We start from the raw sequence: 22563 nt of genomic DNA on the forward strand, positions 1-22563 counted from the left end.
GTCATTAGTTCTAATAGGCTCTTAGCAATAGAGCTTGCAAGAGCTGCTCTGAAACTATATGGATACGGGCTTGTGGTGTGACTCTGTAGCCGGCTATAAATCATCAGAGGAGCACCGATACCGCCGGCAAACGGGACGCTGGGGAGCAGTGCACCCCTGAAGAATAATGCAAAAACCCTGCACCATCCATCATCTTTGCATCTATTATCACACACCAGTTTGTTCTGGCAAATCCCATCACATAAGGGGACTGTGCTTTTTTGCTAGGACAGGCAGGGATATTCTTATGCTAATAAACCTTTGACAGTCAACAAAATGAGATTTGCGCTAAAAACATTGAAATAACCTAGTCAACAGTGTCTCAGAATGAATACAGCAGTTATCCTTGGTGAAGAATGTAATCAGCCAGAAAAGGTGGGCTTTTTAAGTTCTTTGTTTTCTAGCACATTGCTGGCTGAAGGATGTTAACTGCTGAGAACCTGTCAGACCGTTCTGACTGGGAGTTTCTATCTCATATCTGTCTTTTTCTGAACTCTTTTATGATTAGTTATTACCTCATCAAAATTAAGCTCCATTAAAATGGGGTATGTGTTTATAGGTCAGCTGAGAGCTCAGTATGTGACAGATAAGAGGTAAAATTCAGAAGACTTCTAACGACAGACCGCACTGAAGTGGAGCTCATCTCTGATGTGGTCATAACTCATCTGAGAGGAGTAAGAGGGAATTGACAGCTGATGCATCGCTGATCAGTCTATGGGCAGCGTGTATCGGGCACTGGCGGCTCAATCTTAGCCAGGTATGTTTGACTCTGAAATACTGCGACGTTTCATAGAGAAACATGGCTTACCATCCGCCACAGGAGACTAGTCGGACAGGCAGGTCCCCGGCGGATTCTCCGTACCCGCTCACCTGAAGTGGCAGGTTTTTCCCTATACACACGCAGAGGCAGTGCTGTCACTCCTGGGCAGCGGTTGAGGAGAAGCCGGAGAGAGTCAACTAGTCTGTGCGTCTTGGTACCCAGTGGCTGTTAAAATATGTTTTTCTATACGTGCCTGAAATCATAAAGTCCATAGATCGGGCAGCATGTATCAGCTGCCATGTTCTTTAAGGTTATGTGCACACGATGTGGATTCTGCTGCGGATCTACAGCGTTTCTGGCACTGCGGGTCCGCAGCAGTTTCTGCTGCGTTGTACAGTACCATTGTTTTCAATGGTGAAACCAAAAACGCTGTGCACATGCTGCGGATTTTTCGGCGCGGATTTGCTGCGGGTTACAGTCCGCAGCATGTCAATTCTTTGTGCGGAATCCGCTGCGGTTTCACACCTTATCCATTATGAGGTGTGAAACCGCAGGTAAACCGCAGGACTTTTGACCTGCGGATTTACCTGCGGTTTTTTACAAATCTGCGGGGACAAATCCGCAGCTCTCAAAACTACGTGTGCACATAGCCTAAAAGAAAAAGACGAAGAAGTTACAAACTCCCCATCAGATTGATCTGACTGACAAGTTTTCACTTGACTCATTCCACAACCAGCAATGTGCAGGATTACAAACAGATTTAAAACACAAACACTAAAAAATGTCGATGAATCCCAATTGTGAACGTTATTTTTTTTAGCTCAAAACACGTATTTAAGTAAAAACAAAATGATATTGTTCAAAACCTTTAAAGAAATCACAAAAACATGAATCCCTCTGTCCGGTGAATTTGACATGTCCCGAAGTGAGTGGGATGCTTACAATGATAAAACTCAGATTTTATATATTATGTATTAGGTTATTACTTCTGCAGACATTACATATCAGAATATTTAACCTCCATGTTTTTATAGGACGTGATGAATTTCACGTACAAAACGGACGTCATTAAGTTGAATAATTCAGGGCATCCATGAATGATTTAGAGATTCAGAAATAATTGTGTCGCAGAGAAAATATCCATAGTGTAGTGAAGCAGTGTCCACACTGTGCAGTGATGAGGCAGTGACCCAGGAAAAGTTCAAAGCAAAACGTGTTTAATGTCCAAACTCACAGAAAATAAATAGCACATGGTATCCTCTGGATCGCAGCCAGGAAACAAGACAGTTCACATCCAAGACCGGTTGCCGTGTACGCTGTGGGTGCCAGGCCTTTTGGCTCCCCTTGCCTGTGTTGCCTCACACAGGTGGAGCTCTGCAGAGCCTTCTGCTCTGCACACTTGCAAACCCAAACTGAGACACTCTGACACACCCAAACCCTTTACTGCAGGGTTTTTAACTGATATCTGTGGCCATGGGCCACATGGAACACCTGGGCCAGGAGGGAGGAAATGGACTGCCCCACTACCATCCTGTAGTCCGTTTCAAAAATAAAAGCCTAGACCAGATTTTCCTAAATCTGCCCTGGATAATAGCTTGCCCAAGACTAACACTTACTTTTATTTTACATTGCAATCACAGCTATGCCTGTGACTGCAATGCACTCCCGCTGCCTCAATATGTTACTGTGCGCATCCTTGGGGACACATAGCGACCCTCACATATAACACCAGTCGATGCCTCACACTCACACTCCCCCCCCTGTTCAAACTTGTGGGGTTGATCATTTCTCACCATACAGGGGGGCCCATGACAGGGCATTTGCATTTCCCTGTGACTTCCCCGCCCGATGTCCCACCGGCAAACTAAAGTTTTGTAGGGACAGGAACCATCGGGTGACTCGAACATTCCTCTCTTTTGCTTTTCTCATCCAGGCGAGGGGTGAATGGTCCGTTACTAAACAAAACTGATGCCCAAGCAAATAGTAGCATAGGGACTCCAAGGCCCACTTAAAGGCACTCCTCCACTATGTTATAATTTTTCTACTTAGGTAGATGACCAGATGCTCCTTTCCGTTCACCTCCTGCAACAGGACCGCTCCTAGGACCACGTAAGAGGCATCTGTCTACGCAATGAAGCAATGAAGTTGGGGCTGATGAGGAGGGGCTGTTCACACAGCGCCACCTTCATGGATTGGTACGCTTCCTCCGCCTGGGGGTTCCACCGAACCATGACTGACTTCTTTCCCTTAAGGAGATCGGTAAGGGGGGTTGTTCTCCGTGAAAAATTAGATATAAACCTCTGGTAATACCCAATGATTCCAAGAAACACTCTCACCTGTTTGGTGGTAACAGGTCAGGGCTAGTTCTGAATGGCCTTGATTTTATTTATTTGGGGTTTGATAACCCCACGGCCTATCACGTAACCCAAGTACCAGGCTTCCTCGAGCCCTATCATACATTTCTTGGGATTTGCCATCAAGACCGCGACTCTGAGCAGATCTACTACCACTTGTGCCTGGGACAAGGGGGTATACCAGTCAGCACTAACGATGATGATGTCATCTAAGTACGCTGATGCATACTTCCGATGGGGTTCTAACATGTCCATCAACCTCTGGAATGTGGCAAGGGCTCCAAGTAGTCCAAAGGGCAAGACTACGTAGTGGTAAAGACCCTCCGGTGGTATATTCTCCTTCATGCTGCCATGTCCTGATCCATCTGCTTTCCTCCACAGGTATGTCTGCTGAACCCCGCTTAATCCAGAATACCCACTGAACCCCTGAACCCTCATGCATTCCCCACCCTCTGTTTTTAATTGGTACGTCTGTACTTTGTTTTTTCCCCTGATTTTAATTCCATGTATCATACTTCAAATTAACTGTATGCATATTGATATACCCATGCTCCTCACACCTAGTCTTATCCTTCCATCTTATCCTACCTCTTTCTTCAACTTTGATGTTAGTCAAATGTCCTATTAACTGCAATCTGTTAATTGCTCCATGCTGTGAACCATCCTCCTGCTCCCTCTCTCCCTCACATGGCTTCATTTCATGGACATTTGAATGGTATAAGTTGAACAGAGCAGGTCAGATATGACCTTGGTCAGATGCGACATCATTTGAAGTGACATCTTTAAAGTGATACATGAGAAATAGACCAGAAATAGTCCAGAAATCGGTCAGACGGTAAGACTAACCACTGCTTTCTTACTTTACTTGCTTTTTTTTCCCTGCTCTTTAACCATGCTCACATTTGAGATCACCGTTTTTACCCCAATAGTCTTCACTCTCCTTCGCTATCCCCAAACCCCTGCACCTTTAAACCAATTAACTATCTTCCCCTCGCTCTTACCCCCCCACCTCACTTTATCTTCAGACTCCTTAACCTCAGACCTCTCCTACTAAAATACAATACAAGACGATCACTCTCCTTCACCCACCCGCTTTCCCTTTCTCTGCTTCTTCTCACTGCTGGTGACATATCCCCCAATCCTGCCCCCCCGCCTCATACATCCCACTAATCCTCACCCCTATCTTTCTCACACTAAGAGAAACTACCGCAATCCCTCACACTTAAAACCTGTGCCACTGACCCCCTCCCTGCCGCACCCTCTTTCTGGAGCACTTTGGAATGCTCACTTCATCTGCAACAAGCTCCACGTGATCCATGACCTCTTTACCTCCTGCAACCTTTCCTTCCTGGCCCTCACTGAGATCTGGCTGACACCCCCTGACACGGCCTCCCCGGCCGCGCTGAGTTATGGCGGCCTCCACTTTACCCACACTCCTTGCCCTGGCAACAGACATGGTGGAGGAGTGGGTTTCCTCTTTTCTAAAAACTGCTCCTTCAACCCTATCCAACCCCCACCCTCCCTTATCCTCCCTTGTTTCGAGGTTCACTCTGTCCATATTTACTCTCCCTCTAATCTCCAAATGGCTGTCATATACCGACCAACGGGCTCAGCCACTGCCTTCATCGACCAATTCTCCACCTGGCTCCTCCAATTTCACTCTTCTGACATCCCCACCATCATCATGGGGGACTTCAACATCCCCATTGACACCCACCAGCCAGCAGCCTCCAAATTCCTGTCACTTACCTCATCCTTTGGACTTACTCAGTGGTCCTCCACAGCCACCCACACAGATGGACATACATTAGACCTCATCTTCACCCGCCTCTGTTCCCTATCTAATCTCACAACCTCTTTCTTCCCCCTATCTGACCACCATCTACTCACCTTCTCATCCTTGTCCTTCTCACCTGCCCCCCATATCCAGCCACTAGCACATCCTTGCAGAAACCTCGCACACCTAGACATTCACAGACTCTCGGACTCTCTTCTACCTCTGTCCTCCATATCTTCACTCCACAACACGGACAGTGCCACCGCTTTCTACAATGCCACCCTCACATCAGCCATAGACTCAGTCGCTCCTCTCATGCATGGAAAAGTGCGACAAACCAATAGGCAACCCTGGCACAACAACCTCACCAAAAAACTATGACAAGCATCCAGGGTCACGGAGCGGCGTTGGAAGAAAACACGCCTGACAGACGACTTCACTGCTTTCAAACAAGCTACACTTGCCTTTAAATCTGCCCTCACCTCTGCTAAACAGACCTATTTCACAAACCTTGTATCTTCATTATCCCACAACCCAAAACAACTGCTCAGCACATTTAACTCTCTCCTCCGCCCACCACTGTCACCTCCAATTCCCCTCATCTCTGCTGAGGACTTTGCCACCTACTTCACAAACAAGATCGACCAAACAAGGCAAACCTTTACAGTTCCACCCCCCCAACCACTCCACATACCCGACCTCTGCCCTTCCCTAATAACCTCCCTCTCCAACATCACTGAAGGAGAGCTTACTCATCTCCTTTCCAAATCACACCTCACCACCTGTGCACTTGACCCCATCCCATCCCACCTGCTCCCCAACCTCACTAACATGATCATTCCAGCCCGCACATTCAGCGTTTCCCACTCCCACACTACCTCCTCATCCCGCCCCCTCTCTGTTGGAGTCCCCCAAGGCTCTGTCCTGGGACCCCTACTTTTTCCATCTATACTCTTGGCCTAGGACAACTCATAAAGTCCCATGGCTTCCAGTACCACCTGTATGTAGATGACACTCAGATCTACCTCTCTGGCCCAGATGTCACCTCTCTGCTGTCCAGAATCCCCAAGAGTCTATCAGCCATATCCTCCTTTTTCACCTCTCGCTTCCTAAAACTCAATGTAGACAAAACTGAACTCATTATCTTTCCTCCATCTCACATATCTTCCCTACCCAATCTATCTATTATGGTAAACGGCATCACGCTCTCTCCCGCACCTGAAATCCGCTGCCTCGGAGTAACTCTCGACTCTTCCCTGTCCTTCAAACCACACGTCGAAACTCTTTCCACCTCCTGTCGCCTCCAACTCAAAAATATTTCCAGAATCCGTCCCTTCCTCAGCCCTCAATCTACTAAACTCTTGTACATGCCCTCATCATTTCCTGCCTTGACTACTGCAACACTTTCCTCTGTGGCCTCCCTGTTAACTCTCTTGCACCACTCTAGTCTGTCATCAATTCTGCTGCCAGACTAATCCACCTCTCTCCTCGCTACTCCCCTGTCTCTCCCCTCTGCAAATCCCTCCATTGGCTCCCAATTCCCCAACAAATCCAGTTCAAACTACTAACACTGACCTACAAAGCCATCCACAACCTTTCCCCTCCCTATATCTCTGAACTAATCTCCCAAAATCTTTCCTCACGTAATCTTCGATCCTCCCAAGACTTCCTACTCTCCTCCACACCTATTCGTTCCTCACACAACCGCCTCCAAGATTTCTCCCGAATATCCCCTATCCTCTGGAGTTCCATGCCTCAACATGTCCGATTATCCACCACCCTCGGATCCTTCAAACGGAACCTGAAAACCCATCTTTTCAGGAAAGCTTACAGTCTGCAATAACCATTCTGCTGCCTCACCACTGCCTGAGCTGCCGCCTCATCACCACCAGAGCTGCTGCACCCCCGAACTTCTGTCACTTCCCCACTATCCCGTAGAATGTAAGTCCACAAGGACAGGGTCCTCTCCCCTCTGCACCAGTCTGTCATTGTACATTTGTTTACTGTTAACGATATCTATAACTTTGTATGTAACCCCCTCTTCTCATGCACAGCACCAAGGAATTACTGGCGCTATATAAATTATTAATAATAATAATAATAATAATAAATGCAGTCTTTTCCATTGCTGACTCCATAAGAGGCACCTGCCAAAAAACCCTTGGTCAGATCGAGCGTAGTGAAGTACTGGGCCTGACCTACTCGCTTGATCAGCTCGTCTACCCGGGGCATTGGGTAAAGATCAAACTTTGACACCTCATTCAACTTACGGAATTCATTACAGAACCGTAATGATCTGTCCGGCTTCAGGATTAGCACAATGGGGCTAGCCCAGACATTCCGGAATTCCTCAATTACTCCCAGATGGATCATTTGTCTTACCTCACTCATGATGGCTTGTCTCCGGGCCTCGGGCACCCAATAATGTTTCATTTGTACCCTTACATGAGGCTCGGTGACAATGTCATGCTGGAGAACGGAATCTTGACGCTGCTGTTTCGAGAGAGGGTCCCCTGTTTTTACCTCTCTCTCTCGGCCTTGTCCTTGGCTGGTGACAGAGGGTTCCCTGTTGGTACCACGGGGGTCGCCTCCGTGGCCAAACATTCCCAGTCCTTCCTTTCCCAGGCTGGTAAACTCTATAATTCACTTCTCCCAAATTCCCCCATATCTCCTATGGCCCTTGCCACTTGGTCAAGAGCTTACTCTCTGGGGTAGGCACTAGTACCAACAGCCGATCTCCTTCTTTAAAGGTCCTGACCGTGACTCTTTTGTTTTACATGCTGCTCTGCGCGGCCAGGGCATCCATTGGATGCTCCTTTACTATGCACCGTACTGCCACAATCCAGTCCTGCATGCTTGACACATGCTCGATGACACTCTTGCGGAGTGGGCTCCAGTTCCCATGTCTCCTTGGCTACGTCCAGCAGTCCTCTTGGGTGCCTGTCATACAATAGCTCAAATGGGGAGAACCCCGTCGATGCCTGTGGTACTTCGCGAATAGCGAACATTAGTGCTGTAACATGTCCCAATCCCTCCCGTCCTTGGCGACCACCTTTGTTAGCATGGTTTTGAGGGTCTTGTTAAATCTCTCCACCAACCTGTCGGTTGGTGGGTGGTACACCGATACACCGATGTACATAGCTGCTTAATCCGGAGCAGCTTACACAGCTCCCTGGTCACCTTGGACATAAAAGGTGTCCACTGATCTGTAAAGATCTCCTTTGATAGACCAAGGTATCAAAACATGGCAAATAGTTTGTGGGCTATTAGCCTGGCCAAGGTGTGGCGGAGAGGTATCGCCTCTGGGTACCGTGTGGCGTAGTTCACTATGACCAAAATATGTTGATGGCCATGGGCAGATTTCACTATGAGGCCTACCAGATCCATTGCTGTCCGCTCAAAGGGTACCTTTATGATGGGCAGAGGTACCAATGGATTTCGGTAGTTTGTTTTGTGTTGGGTGCAGTAATATGTCCTCATTCCTTCCCTTCCTTGGCGACCACCTTTTTTAGCATGGTTTTGAAGGTCTTGTTAAATCTCTCCACCAACCCGTCGGTTTGTGGGTGGTACACCGATACACCGACGTACGTAGCTGTTTAATCCGGAGCAGCTTACACAGCTCCCTGCTCACCTTGGACATAAATGTCCCCTGATCTGTAAGGATCTCCTTTGGTAGTCCAAGGTGTCAAAACATGGCAAATAGCCCAGGGGCTATTAGCTTGGCCGATTGGTGGCGGAGAGGTATCGACTTTGGGTACCGTGTGGCGTAGTCCACTATGACCAAAATATGTTGATGGCTACGGGCGGATTTCACTGGGGTCTACCAGATCCATTGCTGTCTGCTCAAAGGCTGCCTCTATGATGGGCAGAGGTACCAATGCACTCCTGTAGTTCGCGGTGGTTGATGACAGTTGGAACTCAGGACATGTGTCACAGTACTTCTGGACCTCCGCGTAGACCCCAGACCAAAAGAAAAAAAAACGCTGCAGAATGCGCTCCTGCATCTTTTTGGCCCTTAAGTGCCCTCCTAGCATGTGGGTATGAGCCATGTCGAGCACCGCCCAACAGTAGGATTGGGGCACCACCAGCTGTTCCACCACCTCATTGCGGACTTTATCCACCCGGTATAACAACTCCTGGTGGCAGAGGCGTATCTAGGCTTTCTGGCACCCGGGGCAAGAATTTGGTTCGGCGCCCCCCCAAGTACATATGCGACTTGCACAGTTAGTCATGTACCCACGAGCTGCTCTCCCTAATGCTCTCAATGTTCAGTAAAAAACTGAAAGCAGGAAGAGAAGCTCGTTGTCACAGGACCATAACTATGAAAATCGCATATGAGTGAAGTGTCCATGTGATGAGTACTGGAACCTGCAGAGCTGAATCCTGACATTGCAGCTTCTGAATTCTCACAACGAATGCACTGCACACATTTAGGATTCTCCCTTGCCGATATACAGTCATGTCAACACAAGTATGTGATTTGTATACTTCTGGCCACATTCCAACTAGACGTGCCCGGCCTCGCTCCGTTCACTTTCATTGAGTGAGGCCACACATGTCTAGTCAGCATGTTACCGCATGTATGTAAATTACCAGCACGAGAGAATCCTGACAGCATTCAGTGAGCACTGTGAGAATTCAGAAGTCTGCAGTCACATAGAATGTCTGCAGACTCAGCACAGACCTGGACAACCCCTGTAATGCTCCTGACATAAATAAAAAACATGAGAATTAGTCAATATCACAAATAATATTTACATCCAGGTACCTTATAGATGACGTCATCTCTGGAGTCGTTCTCCTTTTCTTCTTCTTGTCCAGACCCCATGATGAGTTTTCTCATCCACATCTCGTCTCTGCAGACTTCCATCTTCAACGGTCTTCTGCAGCAAATCCCCACACGATGCCCTTAAAGATAGAAGTGTCATTATAATGCCCCTAAATACAAATATCTGCAATATACTGTCTCCTCACACTATTCCCCTCCCTCCTCATACTGTCTCCTCATATATTTACCCCCTCACTCTCTATACTGTCTGCTCACACATATCCCCGACTCCCCATACTGTGTCCACATGCATTCACCCGTTCGCACCCCTTACTGTCTGCACCCATCCCCCATACTGTTTCCTCATACATGCCCTCATACATACTCTTCATTTTGTGTCCTCAAATCTCCCCACATACATTAAATACCATCCCCACTCCAAATCCCCCCCATCCCCAATCCCCCACACACATTAAGTACCCCCCATCCCCACTCAATAACCCCTCGTCCCTACTCCCAAATCCCCCCACACATTATGTACCCCCACTCCAAATCCCCCCACACATTATGTACCCCCACTCCAAATCCCCCCACACATTATGTACCCCCACTCCAAATCCCCCCACACATTATGTACCCCCACTCCAAATCTCCCCACACATTATGTACCCCCACTCCAAATCCCCCCACACATTATGTACCCCCACTCCAAATCCCCCCACACATTATGTACCCCCACTCCAAATCCCCCACACATTAACCCCATCCCCACTCATTAACCCCTCCACACATTAACCCCCATCTCCACTCATTAATCCCCCATCTCCACTCATTAACCCCCATCTCCACTCATTAACCCCAATCCCCACATTAACCCCCCACATTAATCCCATCTCCACTCATTAACCCCCATCTCCACACATTAACCCCCATCTCCACTCATTAACCCCCATCCCCACATTAATCCCATCTCCACTCATTAACCCCCATCTCCACTCATTAACCCCCATCTCCACTCATTAACCCCCACACATTAACCCCCATCTCCACTCATTAACCCCCCACTCATTAACCCCCATCCCCACATTAATCCCATCTCCACTCATTAACCCCCATCTCCACTCATTAACCCCCACACATTAACCCCCATCTCCACTCATTAACCCCCCACTCATTAACCCCCATCCCCACATTAATCCCATCTCCACTCATTAACCCCCACACATTAATCCCCATCTCCACTCACTAACCCCCATCTCCACTCATTAACCCCCCTCTCCACTCATTAACCCCCCTCTCCACTCATTAACCCCCATCTCCACTCATTAACCCCCACCCCCACATTAACCCCCCTCTCCACTCATTAACCCCCATCTCCGCTCATTAACCCCCATCCCCATCTTCGGTGGTTCTTCAGCTCCACCAGCGTTCGCTCTGGGCGCCGGGAGTGACGTCAGCAGCGTGATCACATGACCTGATCACGCTGCTGACGTCGCTCTGACCCGGCGGTCAGAGCTTCAATTGTACTGGCGTCTATAGACGCCAAGTACAATTGCTGCCTGGGAGTCGGCGCGGCCTCCTTCTCTGCGTCGACTGTCAGCTTGACAGCTGACACAGAGAACCGCCGACTCCCAGGACTGGTAGCGGCAGAACGCAGCCGCCGGTGGGGGGGGAGGGAGGGAGATACTGGCATACTGCGGACCGCTGCATTAGGCGGCCGGGCGGCTCGACTGCGCCCCCCTGCTGCCTGCGCCCGGGGCAACTGCCCCGGCTGCCCCCCCCTGGATACGCCACTGCCTGGTGGATAACCATGCGGGGACAAACTGTATCGGCATCAGATTGTTTAGCTACTCCATTAATTTCAATCATCCTTTCTGGTGCCCGGGCCAGAGTGGGATCCTGGAGCTGAGCTGTCTCGAACTTACCAGTGGAAACCTCCAGCTTGGGGATCGGAGGGATCTCCTCGATCTCCCCTGCCAATACCTCTAGAGGAAGCCTATTGGGGTTACACTGTGTCCCTATGTTGGCGACCCCTACGGCACGTATCCATGACTCGGGATCTTCGGGTTCCGTGCCCCGAATAGCATTTACCTTGGGAGGGTTAACCCTGGTCTCTCACAGGGACCAGAACAGGGGCATGTCTCTTCCCAACACATTCCCATACGGAAGAGTCTTTACCACTCTCACCACGTCTTATTTCTCCACATGGGGTGGAAAACTTAACCCCTGCGGTCGGGTACTCTTGGAGTTCCCCATGTATGCACACCACCACCACTTTACTACCATTAGGGTTGTCCCTGGCAACAATGGGCCCTTGAGCCAGAGTCACTAAGCTGCCCGAGACCAAGAGAGCATCCGTCTGGTACCTGTTAACGAATACCTTGCAGAGTTGGGGTTCGGTACCGGCAGTGCCTGTAGTGGCTGTGCAGACTGGCTGGGCATACATAGACACACGACGAGCATACCTGCTGTCCATGGGTTCAGCTGTCAGTAGGCAGTTGTCAGCCTCATTTCCGGGGCCCTGGCACCGCCAACACTTGATAGCTGTGGCGTGACTGAACCTTGGGGCCGATTTAGGGGGACAGAGGTCTGCTGTCACTCTCCCTGCGGGATACCCCCTCAGTACGGGCACGGTCCAGATTGGCCCCCCCGTGGAGGGTCGTGGATTTTTCCCAGACTCCTGGGCTGCCGGGGCCTTACGTGACTGCCAACGTGGAGCAGTGTCCCGTATACAGATAGGTCCATATATATTTGGACAGAGACAACATTTTTCTAATTTTGGTTCTAGACATTACCACAATGAATTTTAAACAAAACAAGTCAGATGCAGTTGAAGTTCAGACTTTCAGCTTTCATTTGAGGGTATCCACATTAAAATTGGATGAAGGGTTTAGGAGTTTCAGCTCATTAACATGTGCCACCCTGTTTTTAAAGGAACAAAAAGTAATTGGACAATTGACTCCAAGGCTATTTCATGGACAGGTGTGGGGAATCCCTTCGTTATGTCATTCTCAATTAAGCAGATAAAAGGCCTGGAGTTGATTTGAGGTGTGGTGCTTGCATTTGGAAGGTTTTTCTGTGAAGGAAACATACGGTCAAAGGAGCTCTCCATGCAGGTGAAACAAGCCATCCTTAAGCTGCAATTAAAGAAAAAACCCATCCGAGAAATTGCTACAACATTAGGAGTGGCAAAATCTACAATTTGGTACATCGTGAGAAAGAAAGAAAGCACTAGTGAACTCATCAATGCAAAAAGACCTGGGCTCCCACGGAAGACAACTGTGGTGGATGATCGCAGAATAATCTCCATGGTGAAGAGAAACCCCTTCACAACAGCCAACCAAGTGAACCAAACTCTCCAGGAGGTAGGCGTATCAATATCCAAATCTACCATAAAGAGAAGACTGCATGAAAGTAAATACAGAGGGTTCACTGCACGGTGCAAGCCACTCATAAGCATCAAGAATCAAAAGGCTAGACTGGACTTTGCTTAAAAAAAATCTAAAAAAGCCAGCACAGTTCTGGAAGAACATTTTTTGGACAGATGAAACCAAGATCAACCTCTACCAGAATGATGGAAAGAGAAAAGTATGGCGAAGGCATGGTACATCTCATGATTCAAAGCATACCACATCATCTGTAAATCACGGCGGAGGCAGTGTAATGCCTTGGGCATGCATGGCTGCCAGTGGCACTGGGTCACTAGTGTTTATTGATGAGGTGACACAGGACAGAAGCAGCCAAATTAATTCTGAGGTATGCAGAGCCATACTGTGTGCTCAGATCCAGCCAAATGCAGCCAAAATGATTGGTCGTCGTTTAATACTACAGATGGACAATGACCCAAAACATAAAGCCAAAGCAACCCAGGAGTTTATTAAAGCAAAGAAGTGGAATATTCTTGAATGGCCAAGTCAGACACCTGATCTCAACCCAATTGAGCATGCATTTCACTTGTTAAAGACTGAACTTCAGAAAGAAAGGCCCACAAACAAACAGCAACTGAAAACCACAACAGTGAAGGCCTGGCAGAGCATCAAAAAGGAGGAAACACAGTGCCTGGTGAGGTCCATGAGTTCAAGACTTCAGTCAGTCATTGCCAACAAAGGGTTTTCAACCAAGTACTAGAAATGAACATTTTATTTACAATTATTTAAGCTGTCCAATTACTTTTGGTCCCTTTAAAAACAGGGTGGCACAAGAGCTGAAACTCCTAAACCCTTCATCCAATTTTAATGTGGATACCCTCAAATGAAAGCTGAAAGCCTGATCTTCAACTGAATCTGAACTGTTTTGTTTAAAATTCATTGTGGTAATGTCTAGAACCAAAATTAGAAAAATGTTGTCTCTGTCCAAATATATATGGACCTAACTGTATAGTCCTGTGTGGCTGTATACCGCTCAACCAGTCCAACCACCTGGTCCAGAGTGCCCAGGGTCCCCTTGCCCCACCCAATGCTGTATGGCTGCTGGCACACCTCTCACCAGCCAGTCTACCACCACCCTCTCTACTATCTGGAAGGGAGTTAAGGTCTCAGGCTGAAGCCACTTCTTCACCAGCTGCAGCAAGTCATATGCCTGAGACCTGGTGGGACACGACTCCACAAAAGACCACTGGAATACCTGTTGTGCACGTACAGTTGTGGCCAAAAATATTGACACCCCTGCAATTCTGTCAGATAATACTCAGTTTTTTCCAGAAAATGATTGCAAACACAAATTCTTTGGTATTATTATCTTCATTTAATTTGTCTTAAATGAAAAAGCACAAAAAGAATTGTCCTAAAGCCAAATTGGATATAATTCCACACCAAACATAAAAAAGAGGGTGGACAAAAGTATTGGCACTGTTCGAAAAATCATGTGATGCTTCTCTAATTTGTGTAATTAACAGCACCTGTAACTTACCTGTGGCACCTAACAGGTGTTGGCAATAACTAAATCACACTTGCAGCCAGTTGACATGGATTAAAGTTGACTCAACCTCTGTCCTGTGTCCTTGTGTGTACCACATTGAGCATGGAGAAAAGAAAGAAGACCAAAGAACTGTCTGAGGACACCCGGCCGGGGGTGAGCTGAATTCCATTTTTGTCTCTGATCTGTTGATCTTTTGCTCTGTCTTCAGAATATACTTGGGTGCTGATATAGTCTTTTGAAGCCTAGCGACTTCAGGGCCTGTTTTTCCTATCAGTCGGTTGGCTCATTTTGGATAGGGTTTTTGCGGATGGCAGACAGCAGCTTTCCTATCCTGTCCTATGTAGTTAGCTTGGGCCCCATCATTTGCTCAACCTATCTTTCTATCTGTGTTAGTGTTTTCATCTTGTTTCACCGTCATTATATGTTAGGGGCTGCCTATTGCTTTGGGGTCTGCTCTGGGGCAGTTTAGTTTTTCCCCTTTCTGTCTTTAGACTATGTAGTTCTCCGGCTGTGATCGAGGGGTCTAGGGCACCATAGGAACCCCCCACGGCTACTGCTAGTTGTTGTTAGGTTCAGGGGTCTGCAATCCGATAGCTGCCAACCTCTCTGGTTTTTCTGGACTTAGCTAGTATTTTGTTTTTTCCTCCTTCGGTGACTCATCATAACACATCACCTTCCTTGGTATAAACAGATCCTCGGAGACATATTTGTATTGTCCCCTTCTATACTTATATATGGTTATTAGATCACCCCTCAGTCATCTTTTTTGTAGACTAAATAATCCTAATTTTGCTAATCTCTCTGGGTATTGTAGTTCCCCCATCCCCTTTATTAATTTTGTTGCCCTCCTTTGTACTCGCACTAGTTCCATTATATCCTACCTGAGCACCGGTGCTCAAAACTGTACACAGTACTCCATGTGTGGTCTAACAAGGGATTTGTACAGAGGCAGTATAATGCTCTCATCATGTGTATCCAGACCTCTTTTAATGCTCCCCATGATCTTGTTTGCCTTGGCACCCGCGGTCTGGCACTGGCTGCTCCAGGTAAGTTTATCATGAGCTAGCATCCCCAAGTCCTTCCCCATGTCAGATTTACCCAGTGGTTTCCCGTTCAGTGTGTAATGGTTATATTGATTCCTTCTTCCCATCTGCTGAAAGGTGGCAGATGCGGTTTAACAATGATAAATGAAAGGTTATTACATTTATCGTTGTTAAACCGCATCTGCCACCTTTCAGCCCGTTTCCTACGTATCCAGATCCATCTGTGGCAGAATACTATCTTCTCTTGTACTGACTACTTTGCATAGTTTTGTATCATCTGCAAATATCGATATCGATATTTTACTGTGTAAACCTTCTACCTGATCGTTAATAAATATGTTAAAGAGAATAGGTCCCAACACCGACCCCTGCGGTACCCCACTGGTCACAGTGACCCAGTTAGAGAATATACCATTTATAACCACCCTCTGCTTTCTATCACTAAGCCAGTTACTTATCCATTTACACACATTTTCACCCAGACACAGCATTCTCATTTTGTGTACCATCCTCTTGTGTGGCACTGTATCAAACGCTTTGGAAAAATCAAGCTATACCACGTCCAATGACTCACCTTGGTCCAGTCTATAGCTTACCTCTTCATAAAAACTGATTAGATTGGTTTGACAGGAGCAATTCCTCATAAACCCATGCTGATATGGAGTTAAACAGTTATTCTCATTGAGATAATCCAGAATAACATCCCTCAGCAACCCTTCAAATATTTTACCAACAATAGAGGTTAGACTTACTGGCCTATAATTTCCAGGTTCACTTTAGAGCCCTTTTTGTCCGTAATAAAATCGGCCGATAAATGAGTCCAAGGTCTGCTGGGAATCTCCAGTGGATGGAGAGCTCCTGTTTCCTCATCTCAAACAATTTATTGAAACAAAAGGTGCACTTACAAAGGTGCACTGCTTCATCATGAAGCATGACCCGTAGAAGCGCAATTGTGCAAAGCGGCCATCGTCCTTACACTCCACTGTCCTGCTGAAGATGTTTTAAGATTTGCAATAACCACCGGATTTTAGACTGACAATTTAAAACGCGTTGGGAAATAAAAGTACAATTAGCATAAACTGGAAGGAGTGATCTGTCAAGCAGCGCACGTTTAATCCATAAACTTTCTCCTTTGCAATTTGATGATTCGTGGTCACGGAGTGGCCCTTTGGATGTGCAGCAGCCTCACTTTCTGTTCCTATATGTCTGAATCTTCCCTGCATAAGGTGAGTATAATGATTTGATTTTACATCAATCTCTACTCGGGTAAGACCCTATTGCGCTTTTTTCTTTCAGCTGTTTGACTACAGGGCATTTTAGGCATTTTAGGATCATCATGAAATTTTGCGAGTGAGTAGTGTAATTATGGCTATCCAGCGGATTTCTATATCTATATCAGAAAATCTTTGTTCTGACTGCTATAAACCATAAATTCAGCAATCAACTGATACTGAAATTGTCTCTAAGCACAACGTGATACAAGGTGGCGACGCACGGTAAAGGCACAGCGCTGATTGACCGCTCTCCAGCTCCCTACTGACGCTGTCCATTATAGCATACATATTCAGTCAGGCAGCTCAGCCTTTTCCCGCATACATGTAAGTGAAAGAACACAAATAGAAGTGAGCGACAGACGCTCGGAACTGAACATTTATTAGATTTGCCCTATTTACAACAATGTATCATCTGCCTGACAGTCCTGGTGGAATAGTGCTTCAGGCCACAGTGAAATCTGACAGATGAGGCCCCACCTCACTCGCCTTCAACTCGAGGAATTAAAATGTTTTCTGAAACCAAAGCCTCATTTACATAAGAAAAAAAAAATCCAATGTGGCAGTTTGAGATTTCTTAGTATCAGATGCTGCGCTGGCATAAAGACGCCCACACACCAGAGTAATTGAGATTTCTTGGGCTTCAGGAGAAAGGTCTTTCATCGTGTTCATTGAATATCTGTAGATCCATACAACGAAAACACATAAATTAAGGAACACGAGCCCATTCATGCTGCCGTAACATAATGGGACAGTCACGCAACCTCAATGTTTCACTAAGGGGAAAAGTATGAGCTGACTGCAATAACACTGACAGATTTTGAGTTTTAACTATTGCTTATTATCCATTACATAACAGAAAAAAATACTGCATTTAAGGGTCTCTGGTCCTAATAAAATCTCTGCTACAAGGAGTGTTCTTTGTTACGTGCACCCCTCAGCGGTTAGGCATGCGCAATGCCGCGCCTTTCTTGCAGTAATAAAAGCTCCTTGTTCTGCAGCCGATGCAGGGTCCCAACAGTTGGACCATCCAATCATCAAGTTATCACCTATCCTGTGGATTGATGATAACTTGTTTTCACTGGATAATCCATCTTAATCCCTTAACAACCGCCGATACGCTATTTAACGGCGCTGAGAAATAAGTGTATAGCGTGTCCCAGCGTCGGAAAATCTGTGGGGTGTCAGCTACCATGGGTAGCGGAGAACCCGGAAAACATGATTCTGGTCGGATTTTACCGTCCCCAGTCTCGTGATCTCCGTTATTCACCAAATAACGGTGATTGCAAAAAAAAAAAGAAAAGAGAAAAGGGGTCTCCCGAGCCCCCCAGTACCTCTGCCATCCTTGGACCCTTCAGCTCCGTCCCCTTCCTGGAAGAAAATGGCGGGCACATGCGCAGTGCGCCGGCCGAGATCTGCCGTCCGGCACCCAGCAACAGTAGAAGATTTTTCCTATTGGTTCATTTTGATCGCTGTCACAGACCCTATCACAGTGATCAAAATAGAAAAAAATAGTAAATCAAACTCCCCTTTTTCCCTTCCTTAGTTAGGTAAAAATAGGTACATCTCCTTATGCAACATGGCACTTGCCATTGATTCCAACCAATTTTGCGTTCACAAAGTCAAATGGTGCTCCTTCCCTCCTGAGCCTTGCCATGCGCCCAAACAACTTCTTGAATGTGGTTTTGAGCATCTTCCTTTCAGAATGGTGTCACTTTTGGGTATTTTCTGTCATATTGACCCCCCAAACACACTTTAAATGTGATGTGGTCCCTAAAAAATGGTTTTGTATATTTTGTTGGAAAAATGAGAAATCGCTGGTCAACTTTTAACCTAACAAAAAAAATGTTTCCAAATTTGAGCTGATGTAAGGTAGACATATGGGAAATGTTATTTATTACCATATTATTTGGACTATAAGACGCCGCACCCCAAATTTTGGGGTGGAAACTAGCAGAAAATAAGATTTTTATAAGCTGGGGATCCGTCTTATTGTCCGAATTGTAAGTATCTTACCTGAGGGCTGGCGGTGGTAGAGCTGGATCACAGGAGGCATGGTCCGTTCCTCAGGAGGCTGGTGGTGGCAGAAGTGGGGCAATGCTGCAGTCCCAGGGTGCGATGCTGTGGGTCCGGTGTCGGCCGTGAGGCGGAGCAGGGTGAGACCTCTGCGGCCCTCGGCTTCAGGAAAATAGGCGCCGAGATATAAATCTGCACACGCGCGGCCTTCGGCGGCCATTTTCCTGAAGCCGAGAGCCACAGAGATCTCAATCTGCGCACATGCCACCTCAGCTTCAGGAAGATGGCCGCCGGGAAACCGGTGATGCACTTGGCTCTGCTCGCTGTGGACACCGGGCCCCGGCTTCGCCACATTTCTGCTGCCGGAATCCTGAGGAAGGGACCCTGCTCATGTGCACTCCGCACTGCCGACACCGAGCTTCAGCATCGCCACACCTCTGCCACTGCCGGTTCCGTTGCTACACCACTGCCGCAAACCACCGGTAAGCCTGTGTTCAAACTATAAGATGCACCCCCCATTTTCCCCCAAAGTTTTTTGGGAAAAAGTGCGTCTTATAGTTCGAAAAATTTTGTGCGATATGACTTTCTGAATTAAGGGCACAAAAATTAAAAGTTTGAAAATTGCTACATTTTCAAAAATTTTGCTAAATTTCTGTTTTGTTCATAAATAAATGCAAGTCATATTGAAGATATTTTACCACTAACATGAAGTACAATAAGTCATGAAAAAATAATCTCAGAATCACCGGGATCCGTTGAACTGTTCCAGAGTTATTACCTCATAAAGTGACAGTGGTCCGAATTGTAAAAATTGGCCCGGTCATTAAGGTCAAAACTGGCTCGGTCACTAAGGGGCTAATACAGTAGTTTCTTACCCATTACACAGCAGTACAGGTGCTCATTTACAGCTGCTAGTAAATGGTCATTGTCACTTCAACAAATTTTGCATAAATCAATAGCACAAAGGAGTATAAGAAACTTTGTAATTTATCTCATAGCAGAAAAACTGCTAACATCAGTCCTGCTTAAGACACACTGCACTGTCAGTTCACCGAGGAATCAAATATGTAGCGTATGGAAAAGGTGAGGAGCAGAAAGAAACACGGACTACGCTGGAGCTTTCTAATACGTATTTTATCTCATCCCAGGGCCAAATTCAAAGTGACACTGCTTGAGGCTGGTGCTACATAGATATCAGAGAGCAAGAATCCTTCATGTCTGTGTGTGTGATGAGATACAGCAGCCTCCACCTACTAGCTCAGAGACAACTGAAAAATCGAGAGTCTGCAAGTAGAAAGAAAGGAGAATACAAGTGGAACAATGAAAAATCGAACAACTGAAAAATCGAGAGTCTGCAAGTAGAAAGAAAGGAGAATACAAGTGGAACAATGGGCAGACATAGTGTTATTCTCACGTACACGGGACAGCATGAAATTCGCCTGAAGTGACAGGAATGGTTTCATTTACATTTGAGAATATGTCCGCTATGTCCTCTGTGGTCAGTATCATCCTGTGGACACCATTTTTTTTTTAATTTGATTAGATGAATCCTGCATGTGTCCAACCTCTATCATTCATCTTTGCAGCACATACAGTTAGGTCCATACATATTTGGACAGAGACAACATTTTTCTAATTTTGGTTCTAGACATTACCACAATGAATTCTAAATAAAACAATTCAGATGCAGTTGAAGTTCAGACTTTCAGCTTTCATTTGAGGGTATCCACATTCAAATTGGATGAAGGGTTTAGGAGTTTCAGCTCCTTAACATGTGCCACTCTGTTTTTAAAGGGACCAAAAGTAATTGGACAGATTAAATAATTGTAAATAAAATATTCATTTCTAGTACTTGGTTGAAAACCCTTTGTTGGCAATGACTGCCTGATGTCTTGAACTCATGGACATCACCAGACGCTGTGTTTCCTCCTTTTTGATGCTCTGCCAGGCCTTCACTGCGGTGGTTTTCAGTTGCTGCTTGTTTGTGGGCCTTTCTGTCTGAAGTTTAGTCTTTAACAAGTCAAATGCATGCTCAATTGGGTTGAGATCAGGTGACTGACTTGGCCATTCAAGAATATTCCACTTCTTTGCTTTAATAAACTCCTGGGTTGCTTTGGCTTTATGTTTTGGGTCATTGTCCATCTGTAGTATGAAACGACGACCAATCAGTTTGGCTGCATTTGGCTGGATCTGAGCACACAGTATGGCTCTGAATACCTCAGAATTCATTTGGCTGCTCTTGTCCTGTGTCACATCATCAATAAACACTAGTGACCCAGTGCCACTGGCAGCCATGCATGCCCAAGCCATCACACTGCCTCCGCCGTGTTTTACAGATGATGTGGTATGCTTTGGATCATGAGCTGTGCCACACCTTCTCCATACTTTTCTCTTTCCATCATTCTAGTAGAGGTTGATCTTGGTTTCATCTGTCCAAAGAATGTTCTTCCAGAACTGTGCTGGCTTTTTTAGTTGTTTTTTTAGCAAAGTCCAGTCTAGCCTTTTGCTTATGAGTGGCTTGCACTGTGCAGTGAACCCTCTGTATTTACTTTAATGCAGTCTTCTCTTTATGGTAGATTTGGATATTGATACGCCAACCTCTTGGAGAGTGTTGTTCACTTGGTTGGCTGTTGTGAAGGGGTTTCTCTTCACCATGGAGATTATTCTGCCATCATCTACCACTGTTGTCTTCCGTGGGCACCCAGGTCTATTTGCATTGATGAATTCACCAGTGCTTTCTTTCTTTCTCAGGATATACCAAACTGTAGATTTTGCCACTCCTAATGTTGTAGCAATTTCTCGGATGGGTTTTTTCTGTTTTTGCAGCTTAAGGATGGCTTGTTTCACCTGTATGGAGAGCTCCTTTGACCGCTTGTTTCCTTCACAGCAAAACCTTCGAAATGCAAGCACCACACCTCAAATCAACTCCAGGCCTTTTATCTGCATAATTGAGAATGACATAACGAAGGGATTGCCCACACCTGTCCATGAAATAACCTTGGAGTCAATTGTCCAATTACTTTTGGTCCCTTTAAAAACATGGTGGCACATGTTAAGGAGCTGAAACTCCTAATCCCTTCATCCAATTTTAATGTGGATACCCTCAAATGAAAGCTGAAAGTCTGAACTTCAACTGCATCTGAATTGTTTTGTTTAAAATTCATTGTGGTAATGTCTAGAACTAAAATTAGAAAAATGTTATCTCTGTCCAAATATATACGAGTATGGACCTAACTGTATAATGGTATTTAACTATTTCCAGCAACTTCACTGAATCCTGCATGTGTCCAACCTCTATCATTCATCTTTGCAGCATATATAATGGTATTTAACTATTTCCAGCAACTTCACTGAATCCTGCATGTATCCAACCTCTATCATTCATCTTTGCAGCATATATAATGGTATTTAACTATTTCCAGCAACTTCACTGAATCCTGCATGTGTCCAACCTCTATCATTCATCTTTGCAACATATATAATGGTATTTAACTATTTCCAGCAACTTCGCTGAATCCTTCATGTGTCCAACCTCTATCATTCATCTTTGCAGCATATATAATGGTATATAGTTATTTCAACTCACCCTGCTTGACCCCTTATGCTATTGAGGTCAAG

General features: G+C 46.1%; 1 protein-coding gene across 6 annotated transcripts in view; it reads right to left on the bottom strand.

The window, feature by feature from the left end:
• Window positions 1–22563, bottom strand: part of BEGAIN (brain enriched guanylate kinase associated) — a 293257-nt gene that overhangs the window by 42552 nt on the left and 228142 nt on the right. The window lies entirely within an intron of this gene.

This window comes from Dendrobates tinctorius, unplaced genomic scaffold (assembly GCF_039654945.1).
Source record: "Dendrobates tinctorius isolate UK_male_01 unplaced genomic scaffold, ASM3965494v1 ptg000058l, whole genome shotgun sequence".
Lineage (NCBI taxonomy): Eukaryota > Metazoa > Chordata > Amphibia > Anura > Dendrobatidae > Dendrobates > Dendrobates tinctorius.